This window comes from Ictidomys tridecemlineatus, chromosome 1, assembly GCF_052094955.1.
Source record: "Ictidomys tridecemlineatus isolate mIctTri1 chromosome 1, mIctTri1.hap1, whole genome shotgun sequence".
In the NCBI taxonomy this organism is placed as follows: Eukaryota; Metazoa; Chordata; class Mammalia; order Rodentia; family Sciuridae; genus Ictidomys; species Ictidomys tridecemlineatus.
The window spans coordinates 149,222,772-149,235,101 of record NC_135477.1 but is presented as its reverse complement, the minus strand read 5'-3'; the positions used below and the strand labels follow the sequence as shown (position 1 = coordinate 149,235,101).

The following is a 12,330-nucleotide window of genomic DNA, read 5'->3' as shown; positions in this document are numbered from 1 at the left end:
ATCCTAAGGCTGGGCAGATGCTGATCTCTTCTGGGCGTCTGGATCTCAGGGTCCTCCCAAGAACTCCGCTGGGAGAGCAGGGTAAGTAACCTTCCACAATCTTCTACACTCCACTACCCATGGATCAGATGCTGAGTGTAATCATACCTGCCTGTCCAAATTCTGAACCCTACTGGGAGCTGCCAGACCCAAAGGAAAAATGAACCATACTCCCTTCCATATCTCCAACTTGAATTCCCCTGGGCACAGTCTTTTCCATGCTCATTTCATTTGTGCCTCACCAGAGGCACTCACTGGAACAGCCTGGCAATGCTTCCTATGATCTCCCAGGCTCCTGCAGCAGCAAACCTCAGCATGGTCACTTTGGGATGGCTCCCTGCCTCAGCTCTCTGCTCACCAGCCCAGCAACACGGAGCACTTTTTAAAAACCAGCTTCCCGCACAGCCTCTGGTTCAGCTAAGATCAGAACCACCTCTCTGCTCCATGAATTCTCCCATGCCAATTTGTTTGCTCTGTTTGTCTTTCTGCCTGTGTCACCCCTCCCCTCCGAGGTAGACTGGTGCCACTGGTGCCAGTAACCTGCTTCCAAAGTACTGTGTCTCGCCCCGTGTTCAGAGTGCCTGAATCTCCGCATCTCTGGGACTTTTTACTGTCTGATATGAAATTTCAGGGAGCTCCCTCTTTCACCCACCTTCCTATGAAGCTGGACTCTGGCTGCTTGAATCCCAAGCCACAGAACTTCTGGGAGATGCACCCTTCCTCTATTCTGCCATCTTTCTCAACCTACTAAACCTCTTTATGTCTCAGTTTTCTTATTTGAAAATAGAGATAATGCTAACAAGTCCTCAAAGTTAATGTAGGACAGAATTAAAGGTGATAAGACTTGAGAAGCTTGGACTCCTGCAGCAAGGGTAGGAGAAGCATTGCAGAGAGACAAGAGTCACCTGAGGCTGTGGAGCATTCCCTGTAGAACAGAACCAGCTTCCTGGAGACCAGTATGCTGCAGAGGTTTTAAGAACCAATGGGACTTGGTCTGAGATTGTACAAGGAGCTTGTCTTAGACATGAGTCACTCTAGAAAAAACTTTTTTTCCCCTGCTTGAAACCACTTGTGTTTTGCAGGGTTTAGCTACTGCTCTGCTATGATTCCCAGCCTCCTCCAGCCCTCACCCCTCATCTATTCTCCCTTTCTTGGGATTCACTTAGACTCTGCCACAGACGAGTCCTCTCTCCCCAAAACACCTGCTCATTAACTGGCCACCTGCCCCTCCCCATGAGAGGTGTCTGGTGAGCCAGGATTAAGGAAGCTTAAACTCAGAGAGGTTAAGTGACTTGCCAAGAAGCACCCAGCAGATCAATTTTGAATCCAGAAACAGGAACCAGATGTCTGCACCTTACTCCATGCTTGCTTTGGACGGAGGAGTGTGGGGCCTGAGAGCTCTGATAGAAAGGCTGGGCTCCTCTGGGAAAGACTGAGAATTCCAAGCCATCCTGTGATTTATGGCCAGGAGTTTCCCCCTAAGTATGTCTTAGGAGAAGGCATTTTTTAAAAAAATTCAACTTTGAGGGTACCCCCTGAGTTTGCAAGTTTCACATATGACATGAATTTCTATCATTTAGGAGAAGATGCCACAATGAATGAAATTAATGGATTGAGGATTTGGCACAAGCTATATCAAGTATCAAGTAATGAGCTTTCCGTTTCCAGTCACACATTCAGTGCTTCTCAATTCAGCCACAATTGGCAAGAGTTGAACTGGTTATTAAAGCAAAATCTGGAAAAGGCAATTAAGCGCTCCCTGGGTTAAAAGGTTGAATCCAGTGGAAACACGACTCATAAATTTTGTTCACAGATATCCTCGTTATTCAGAGCCCATGGCTCTCAAACAGAGACTTGTAGGAGAGCAGGCGCCTACTCACTCAGAGTTGGGTGATAAAAGGCATGTGTCGTGCTTGCCAGCTGTCCTGGGGGCCTTCCAGCGAGCCCAGGCCTGTGCTCTGACCTGCTTCTGCAGGGGAGTGGAGGTGGGAGCTGTCAGGGTCCTCAGGGAAGCTCAGCATCGCTCTTGTAGCTTCTTGGGAGGTGCAAAGCCCTGCGTGGAATGTCTTCTGTTTGCTTCTATTTGGGCATTTAGGAACAGGCTCAATAGCCATCTTAGTTAGCCCAGGATGGAGGGGTGTCCTGGGATGCAGGACTTCGGATGGTAAAACTGGAAGAGTCCCATGCAAACTAGGACAATCTGGCCACTCTGTAAATGAATCTGATTGTTTTTTTGCAAGAGTTATTTCCTGCCCAACGATTTCACAAAATGAACATAAAACCAAAGGTGTTGGATTTAGACCCCCTGCCTCCACCTCTGCAGCTATAAATTGGGAATCTGTATATTTCTACCCTCTGCCCTCATGTGAGGATTAAGCATGCTGAGCCCAGGGCAAAGACACAGTCAAGGCTACTGACCAGCTGTGGAGCCCATTAACCTTCTATCCTTGCTCAGTGTGGCTGGTTTACGGGGCTCTTCTATTCACCCTGCAGCAGCCTTAGGAAACCTCAGGGCTCAGAGAAGTCCAGAGTCCTCTCCATAAGGTACTCAAACTTTGTGTTACTCAAACTAACAAATCTTTGGAAGAGGTGGCCAATAGTGCACAGTAGTTCTTCATCGGGCAGTGGGCCCAGTGAAGAGGGTGAGTGTCCTAAGGTAAGTCAGATGTCCTGCTCTGAGACAGGCTTTGTTGATTTTCTAATTTATCATATTTTGAGAAGTCTGCATCGCACAAGCGGGAAAACCCACAACTCAGATGGATTATCTCTTTGTTAAGGAGGCCTTTTTAGTGTTCAAGAACTCTCTCTTACTTTGTTTTTTTTTTTTTTTTTTTTTTCAGAGAGGTTTTGCTATTAAAAAGACAGAGGCAAAGCTACAGACAAGACAGGAAGCACCCCTTTGGGAACTCAGGGAAGCTATCAGCTCGCTCCACATGTTTGAATCTCTTTCGAAAAAGTTACACAGCAGAATATCTCACTCCAAATTTACATGCAGTGCAGTCATCCGTGGAGATGCTGTCATTGCTGATAATCTAGCAATTAAAATGGAACGTGCCTGCTAATTAAAGCTGCCACTCAGCTACGAGATGCATATTTGTTTTCAAATGGAGCTGAATTTGCTCCTGCCTGTCTTTAGCTGAAGCTGAAGACTGAAAATTTAGATTAGAATGTAAGGTCCAAAGAGTGACATTTCTCTAAATGTCTGTCCTCCTTTGAAAATGAACCTTTATACCAATTAAGCTCAAATTAAAAGCTCAAATCAAATCATCTTGAATTTCAAAAGTATTTGTGTGTTTGGCTTGCATTTTCTTTGTTTTCTTCATGGTACTTACTTTTTCTTTGTTTGATCCATGAGGAAACTTTTAAAAATTATTTTTTATTCTAATTGGTTATACATGAGGGAAGAATGCAATTCATTTCATATTGTACATATAGAGCACAATTTTTCAAGTCATTGATTATACACAAAGTATTTTCACACCATTCGTGTCTTCATACATGTGCTTAGGATAATGATGTCTAACTCATCCACCGCCATTTCTATTCCCTTGCCCTCTCCCTCTCCTTTGTCCTATCTAAAGTTCCTCCATTTCTCCAATGCCCACCCCCCCACCAATCGCCATTATGAGTCAGCAACCTCATATCAAAGAAAACATTCCTTTGGTGTTTTGGGATTGGCTTAATTCACTTAGCATTATATTATCCAACTTCATCCATTTACCTGCAAATGCCATGATTTTATTCTCTTTTAATGCTGAGTAACGTTCCATTGTGTATATATACCAAAGTTTCCCTATCCATTCATCTACTGAAGGGCATCTGGGTTGATTCTACAATTTAGCTATTGTGAATTGTGCTGCTAAAAAACGTGAATATGGCTGTGTCCCTGTAGTAAGCTATTTTTAAGTCCTTTGGTTATAAACCGAGGAGTGGAATAGCTGGGTCAAATGGTGGTTCCATTCCAAGTTTTCCAAGGAATCTCCATACTACTTTCATGAGGAAAATTTTTATAATTTGAAGTGTTCATAGCTAGCTTTTTGTCTAGATTTATACTTTCCTTCAATTTATAATTAATTTAAACACCTACCATTAAGCTTGGTATATTTAGTGGGATCTGAAGGCTGCATAGTCTACTATAGAGAATGCCTCCCCAAGAGGATTCTGGGTTTGAAACCTGTTTTAGTTGCTATATAAATGGAAAATTTGGCATCCAATCAAGGAAAGGAATGAGTCAGGCCTGAGTAGTGCTAGACAATTCTCCCTAGTAGGGATTATCCTGTGAGCCCCACCCTGAGGTGAACTGATTGGAATACTGGGACCTGTTCTGCCTAGTGGTTCTCAGCAGCAGGAAGAGGAAGATGCAGTGGTATGCCAGGTCTCTCGCTGAGGTCACCAAGCTTTCCAGCCTTTATAGGACTGGAAGATAAATGACAGGTGCACCTTTAGTCTTCTTCTGTGCTCAGGACAGATGAAGACTTTTAAAAGACTAATCTATTGCTCACTCTTTCTTCTTGTGCCAAGACATGATCTGAGACCCTATTAACACCATTCTCAAAGTAGCCACTTATCACTGGAGTAGAACTGAGATGAAAGTGAAGCATAGCTGCCATCCTGGCCTCACGGCAGCCTGTCTGAGTGCCTGCCATGGGAGAGAGAGATCCTGCTAGAGGAAAGGAAGAGAGAAATGGCCACCGGAAGTCACTGTTCACAGTCTGAATGGGCCTGCAGCATCCCCCTCTCCTCACAGTGTTTGAGGGCATGTGGGAGATGAGTCTCCCCAGCTTCCCAGAAAAACAATCAGCCTCTTGGATCCTTGTTTTGTGGGTTTCTGAGATTGGTAAGATGGAACATTCCAGAGAAAGAGCACTTCTTCACCAAATGGTTCATGAGAAAGGCTGCTTAGAGGGTGTGGCTGGTGAACTCCAGGCTGGGAGCTCACTGTTTTGGCCCTGCCAGGGGTGTCTTTCTGGACAAAGCATCTCAGAGGAAGTCAGACAGCCACAACGGTGGGCAGGAACAACGTCGGGGCCTTGCACAGGGGAAGGCAGAGACTTTAAAGAGGACTCTTGGCTTCTGGATGAAACGCAGCTGGTCCCCTGGGTGGCCTGGTGTGCTGTATTAAGGCTTTTTATTGAACCACCAAGTATACAGATGTCTCCCACCCACGCAGGCTTCAGAGGCCCGGTCCTCACTGCAGAGCCTGAAACTATGTGAACGGTCTTCACCTTGAGGTGTATGGAGATGAAAACAGCTTCTTCCTGCTAGGAGAATACCTCTTGGGCAGTTAGGGATGTACGTGCCTACTAGGCAATAGCTGCAGGTGATAATATTAAAATCAGAATGCTCAGTTCCCACTGTCTGGTTTGGGCTTTTGTTCCCTGGAATTTCATTATCTATCTGGCAGCCAGATGGTTATTTCAAAATCTAATTCTCTGTAGGTGCAAAATTATTTCAAAATTTAATTCTCTGTAGTCTCTCGGTGCAAAATTCCAACTCTTAGCCCCCTATATAAGGCCGTGAGCTACTCCCCTCCTCAAAGCTCTTCTGCTTTACAATTTGCAACTTTCTGCCACTCTTCCTTGGATTTGTATGGGTTAACTGCTTTGGTCAACTCAAGGGTCCCTCCATACAGATACCTTCCCTGACCAGCCAGATTCAAGGAGTTGCTTTCCCTTTCCAGTAATTTCTTCCTATAACCTTGCTTGTTTCTTAGCTATCTGAAACAATTGTGTTAGTTACTTTTTTCCTTGATTATTGTCAGTCTCGTTCTAGAAGACCTATTATGGCCAAGACCTGGTGCCTGGTGCAGAGTGTGTTCTCAATAAGAATTGGACAAGGGAAGGACCTTTCCTAGGATTCCTGGGACTAGAGGATCATCTTCTTTCCTTCTTTTCCCAGCAGTCTTTATGAGGTGGGAGCTGTAATGGGCACAACCTCATTCCTCCTGCAGATTGTGTGCCAAAGTGATGTGTGCACAGCCCTAGCACCACCCTTCTCCCTCAGCCTCTGCTTCACACAGAATGAGCTGCTTCCATCCACAGGGGCCTCTCTCTGGCCGGCCCCCCACCTCGGGCAGCTGTGCTGGCACCTTCCTCCTTTGCCTGTGCTGGAGGTGGCTGTGTTTCCTCTTGGAGTCCAGCCAGAGGACAGAGGCTCCTGGGAGTATCTCCTCTGATGCTGGCCACATGCCTTTGCTCCTGTCCTGACCTTCTCCCTGGGATAGGGGCTCTTGAGTTCAGAAGTAAACAAATTCCCAGAAGCTCTGGGAGGAAGGGAGGTCAATTCTTAGTCACTGGGCAAGAGAAAAAATGTAGAATTCTCACCAAAAGCAGGACCTCTGCCCATTCACAGGTGAGACAACCTGTTGTAACCCAAGAGGACACAAGCCTGCAGTCTCTAACCTTTACTAGGACTTAAAGCAAAGCCAGGGATGAGATACGTGGGCTAGAGCCCCATGGCTGCAAAGTGACCTCTCTGAGCCTCAGTTTCATTGTTCACAAATGGGTCTAGCAGTAACTTCTAAGACCCAGGGCAATTGTGAAAAGTCCAGAATGCAGTACAAGCCCTGGAAAGAGCGTGGACTGAGTTCAGTGTGGAAAAATCAGGGAATGCCAGGGAGTGTTAGTGGAAAACATTGCAGAAAGAACCCTTGGCTCATGGGGGTGAATCAAAGGGAAATGGGAGGGATAAAGCCCTCCCCTTGCTTCCAGCTGAGGACACAATAGGAGGCTGAGTCCTCCAGGGAACATTTCGATTTAAACTTGGTGATACTGTCTGGAAGCATAAGTGTGCTAGGTGAGAGAGACCTGAGCCTCATTGGTCTTGGCCCCAAGTGCCAAATTCTAGGCCAGAAACACAGTTAGGCATGAGGGAAGAGAAAGAGATGCCTGGGAGAAAATTCCAGAAGAACAGGGATGCTTGGTGAAGGCTGAGTGAATGAATGGTTGAATCCAGTACCATGATCTCCTGAACCCCTTGTCCTATTCTGCTGGGCCTTCCACCTGCATGCCAATTCAGATCTATGCCACAGAACTGGGGCAGGTCCCAGATTTTCACTGGATGCAGGTTCAACTCCGAGAGACCCACCTGAGGAGCACCTGCTACTGGGGCTTCTTTCCTTCATTTCCTGGGTACTTGTGGGAGGTGTCCAGTGTGCTTTGGGGCTACTCTGGGTCTTCCAAACTGGGGAGCAGCTCTACCCAACCCTTCTCACCTCCTTCCAGTCTCAGCGCAGACATAGGAGAGCTGGGTGTCAACTGAAGGAGCAGGGGGATGGATGGGCCTGGAGCTGGGGACGCCACCTGGGGATGGGGCTCTGGACAATTACCACTGACAATGACCATTGCATCTCCCAGCAATCACCTCAGGAAGGGAATAAAGGTAACAGAAGGATAATTGGAAGCCCTCTTTAAAAACATGTTTTTTGAAAGAAGAAGCAGAATGCTTAAGTGTGTAAAAAGCTCTATTTAAATTTCTTGCCTGTAGCATATACTCTAACCTATAATTAAGGCTTTTGAAAAAAAAGGATAATTATGAAAATTTCTGGGCTCATTAAAGACAGACAATTGACACCCAAAATCATTGGAACAAAAACGATGCTGGAATGAGCCTCTTCCAGAGACCCAGGGAGAAGAAACTTGGCTTTTTAAAAACTTGAAGTTGTGGATAAACCCAGCAAGTCCCAGGTCACCTCAGGTGATGCTTCCCTCCTCAGGAAAGAGGTGACACAGCCTGCCCTCTGCTCAGCTCTTGCTACCCACTTAAGGCCTCCAATATTATTCCTGTGAAGGGCCATCTGAGATCCCCATTGTCTGTGTGTTTGCAGAGGCTCCTGCTCTGCCCTGGGGTGGATCAGGGAAACAAGGGGGCCATCAGGCACCTTTAGTTTGTTGGTTTCCTGGGGATATCTCATGACTCTGGAGTCAAGACTGCCAGACTCAAATCCATGTGCCACCATTCACTAGTTGTGACCCAGAAGAGCCCCTCTTCTCCTTGAGGAGCTGGGCCAGTACAAGAGTGCCCAGGAGGAAGCTCCCTTTGCAGGAAGTTGGACTTTGCCCTTCCATGAGCCCCTGCTGTACCCCCCACCACAAGCCAGCACCATGAATCAACTGCTGCCATGTCCCACCCAGGAGCATATAGACAAGCAGGACACTGAGGTGCAGGCAAGAGCTTTACAGCCAGAGAACACTCAGCAACCTTCTCCCAGGGCTGAGAGAAGGCCATCTCTGCTGTGTCCTCAGAGCAATAAGAATACAGCTCATAGGCACTAGCTGTGGGGTGAGCTTACTGGGCAGGCTCTCTCAGGCTGAGGATGCTACCAGCATTCGATCCTAAAATCACCATCTCCCAGGGCCTCGCCTCTTATCCCATGACTTCCTACACCTTCTGGCCCAAGCTCCTATATCACTCTGTCTCTGCTAGGCAGGTAGGGTCATGCTGGGGGCTCTGATGTCTGCTGGGCTCAGGCCTCAGCCCCTGTGGACCATCTGCTTCCATCCAGCCCCAGGACGCTGCCCACATCATGCTCTCTTCCAAATTGTCATGCGGCCAGGCTCCTAAGAACTAGCTGGGCTTCAGAGGGCAGAATTTCAGAGGGAACCCTCGGTGACCAGTCTCCTGGTGGTCATCCTAAGGTTGGGGTGGGAAACTTCTCTGGTCCCAGGGCTGCTATAAGGCCACATTGTGGTTGGCTGAGTTAGTAATCAAAGATTAGTGCCACCCGGTTGGATCTAGGGAAGTCAACATAGTTTTTCTTTGGCTGGGGGTTCTGTTTGTGGCCTCTGGTCAGTAAGGGGTACTTCTGTGGATGGTGAAAGCCAGGACTGTAACAAAAACCCTTTCTTAGAACTGAAATTAAGTCTTCAGCCTGAGGCTTAGGTCAGGTCTAATCCTGCAGAGAACTTGAGTGTTTTCTTAGCATTTATGACTCTAGACAACCACCATAACTGAAATAATAATAATGATAATGGGAGGCAGATCATCGCTTAAATGTAAAACATATTCTACAAGGGGAAAACAATAGGAAAACAACCTCACAGTAAGTCCATGAAGATTTCTGAGACAGGATACAAAAGGCATTAACCATAAAAGGAAGTGGAATTATCTGGAAATCAAAAAGTAAAAGTTTCTATTCTTCATTATCAAAGAACCCATTAAGCCACACATGGAACAATATTTGAAATACATATGTCTAATAAAGGAATTATAACCAGAATACATAAAGACTTCTGTAGCTTGGTCAAAATAAAAAGATGAGCCAGTTTGGAAGATGAGAACAAAGGTCTCACAAAAGAATGGAATGTGTGGAGTGTCCAGCAAGCTGCTGAAAGGGTGATCAAGATCATCAGTCATCAGAAATAATTCCTATGACTTCTATGATAAGTGTCAACAGGGCTGGGGATGAAGCTCAGTGGTAGGGAGCTTGCCTAGCATGGAGAAGGCCTTGGAGTTTAACCTCCAACACTGCAAGAAAAGGAAAGGGAGAAAGAATAAAGGACGGAAAAACAGAAAGGACTGGGGGTGGGGGAAGAGGAATGATTCATTAAAAGGGCAAATGATACAAATATAAGTATATGATTTACTAGCTCTTTAAAAATTTTACAAAGGTTTAGAATTTTTGTTACATCAAACTGGGTGATATTATGACTGTATAGAACACACATAATAAGTTCTGGCCTGGCTTGGCCTAAACCAAATCAACAGGTAGGTGACCTAGAGAGGACTCTTCTCTGGCTCCACTGGGACAGGCTTGAACCTGCGCTACTTCAGGATGCACAGCCTAGGGGAGGGGCCCAGACATCCCTGACAGGCAGTGTGAGTGTGCTAGGCCCCTGGGAGCCCATGACTGGGGCTCCCATGCCCATGCCCACAGCGCCCCCCACCCTCACTGGTTCACAATGGTCTGCTCCGTTGCCTGGTGCAGCTTTATATTCCTGACCAAAGGCCTGAGTGTCCATAGCCTCTTTTGGCTGGGCACGGTGTGGTTGTGGAGGAAATAACCAAAGTAGCCTTAGCGTGATGGAGGGGCACCAGGTGCCCCTCAGCCATACTTGGGAGTGGTCCTGGAAGAAGTAAGCAGGGTTGTGGTGGGCCTTGTCTGAAGACATGGAAACACACCCTAGTCCTTATGGCTGTCTGTGGGAGTTGGGGATACGTACAGCTATTGGATTTTTTGTTGTTGTCTTGTTTTTGTGGAGAAGTTTTCAGTCTGTGAGAAGCAGGCTTTACTTGAGAAGAGAAAAAAAGCTTGCTCTAAAACTTTCTGAAATAATTGAGGAAAAATGTGGACTACTTGAAAAAGTCAGTCTTGTCCAAAAAGAATATGAAGACTTAGAGTCGTCTTTAAAGAATGCCATTTTGGAGAAGGAGTCGATACAAGTGAAAAATTTGGAGGCAATATACGCAAACCTGGATAGGTTTGTATCTAAATTTGAGGATGAAATACTCTTTCTAGAAGAAGAGCTAAAAGAAGAGAAAACTAAAGATTCTCAACAGGATGAATTGATAGAGTATATATCAAAAACAATTAAGTCCCTAGAAGAGGAATTAAAATCCGTCAGATCACATATACCTGAAGCCACAACAACCTTAACAATATTTCACCTGAATGCAGAAGGATTGAAGGTACCAATCAAAGAAGTTTCAAATGAAAATTCCCAACTCCTGGAAAGTCAGAAACAGCTTTTACACGAAGCGGAAGTATGGGAAGAAGTGAATGGCCTTAATAAACAGAAAACAACACTTGAAGACCCCAAAGAACATGAAGAACAAGTTCTAAGAGAGAAAGAAAATCACATTAAGTCTCTGTCTGAACACTTGCTGAAAGATTGGGCTCCTGGGCTTGAAGAAGCCCTAACAGACGATGGTAACTTGGACTTGGAAATGAAAAGTGAGTCAGAAATCGGTGCTCACTTAGAGGATCAGCCAAAAGGAGCTTTGGAGAAACAGCTTTATGCTGATAAGCTAAATTCCTCTTTTAAAATCTTGGAAGGAGAAAGAAATCAAGTTTTTACTTTAGTATCTGAAGTTGTTGAAACAAAGGAAGACCTTACAGAAGAGATTAAAAATCTGAAGACAGAACAAGCATCTTTGCAGTCCAAAAATACACAACTTGAAAGTGAGAATCAGCGTCTTGAGCAGAAACTTAAACTCAACATTGAAATATATGAAGCCATTGTAAGGAAACTCCAGAGGAAAGTAAGCGAAGAGGAAAATGACCGGGTAGTGCAAGAGGAGAAACTTTTCAAAATGGAGGAAAACATCAGCTATGCAAGTGAACAGCTTAAGACCTATAGAAAGCAGGTCAAATACCTTGAAGAAGAATTAGAGAGAACCACTTATTTTTATCAGGGGCAGATTACACACTATGAGGAAAAAGCACAAGATAATGAGTGGGCAGCTCAGAGGGCTGAAAGATACCTCCATGATTTAGAGAAACAAGAGGCTCACGGCAGTCAAAACTTCCCCGAAAATGAGTTTAAATTTAAAAAAGATCCTTCTGCACTTCAGGTTTCAAATACAGCCATTGGCAGAGAGCATTTCCCAAATGGTCCCTCACCATTGGGTCGACCTTCATCTGAAATGAGAGCTCCACTTCTGGGAAAGGAGGGTCCACTCAGACTCTCACCTTTGCTTCCAGGGGTCAGAGGAAGAGGCTCAAGAGGCCCAGAGAATCCTCTGGGCCCTCAAATTATCAATGAAAGAAGAGAATCCGGCTATGATGGGATAACTGATCATCAGAGAGTGCCTTGTAACATTAGGCCCCTGTCATCTCCATGGGAACAGAACCCTAAGATGATGATGGCTCCACCAGGCCGACCATATTGTGATCCACGTCTTCCTCTGCCAAGGCAAGATGGATGTTACTCTAACTATGGTGGACCATCGGGACCAGCAGAACTCAGAAGTTCTACTCTGCCGCCTTTGGATCAAATGGATGGGCCTAAGCTTTCTGAAATGGAATCCAGTAGAAATGATTCCAAAGTGGATCTTGATAATTCCAAAGTGCCCGAGTCATCTCTCCCTGCTGAAAACCAAGAAACTGCCTCTGGCTTTGCTTTCTCACCTTTCCCTCCAATCAGAGGTCCATTGTTTCCAGTGGATCCAAGGAATCAGTTCATGAGAAGAGGCCCTTTTTTTCCTCCACCTCCTCCAGGAAACATGTATGGAGCATCTCGAGAATATTTTCCATGGGGCCCACCACCCCCTCCATTCCCAATGGAGCCATGGTGTTTTCCTCATTATCTCCCCCCAAGAGCTGAATTTCCCCCCCCCTCCCGTGCATTCTGA

At 45.8% G+C, this 12,330-nt stretch overlaps 1 pseudogene; it reads left to right on the top strand.

The window, feature by feature from the left end:
* The first annotated feature begins 10,001 nt into the window (after positions 1–10,001).
* LOC101957652 (melanoma inhibitory activity protein 2 pseudogene) lies at positions 10,002–12,330 on the top strand (annotated as a pseudogene).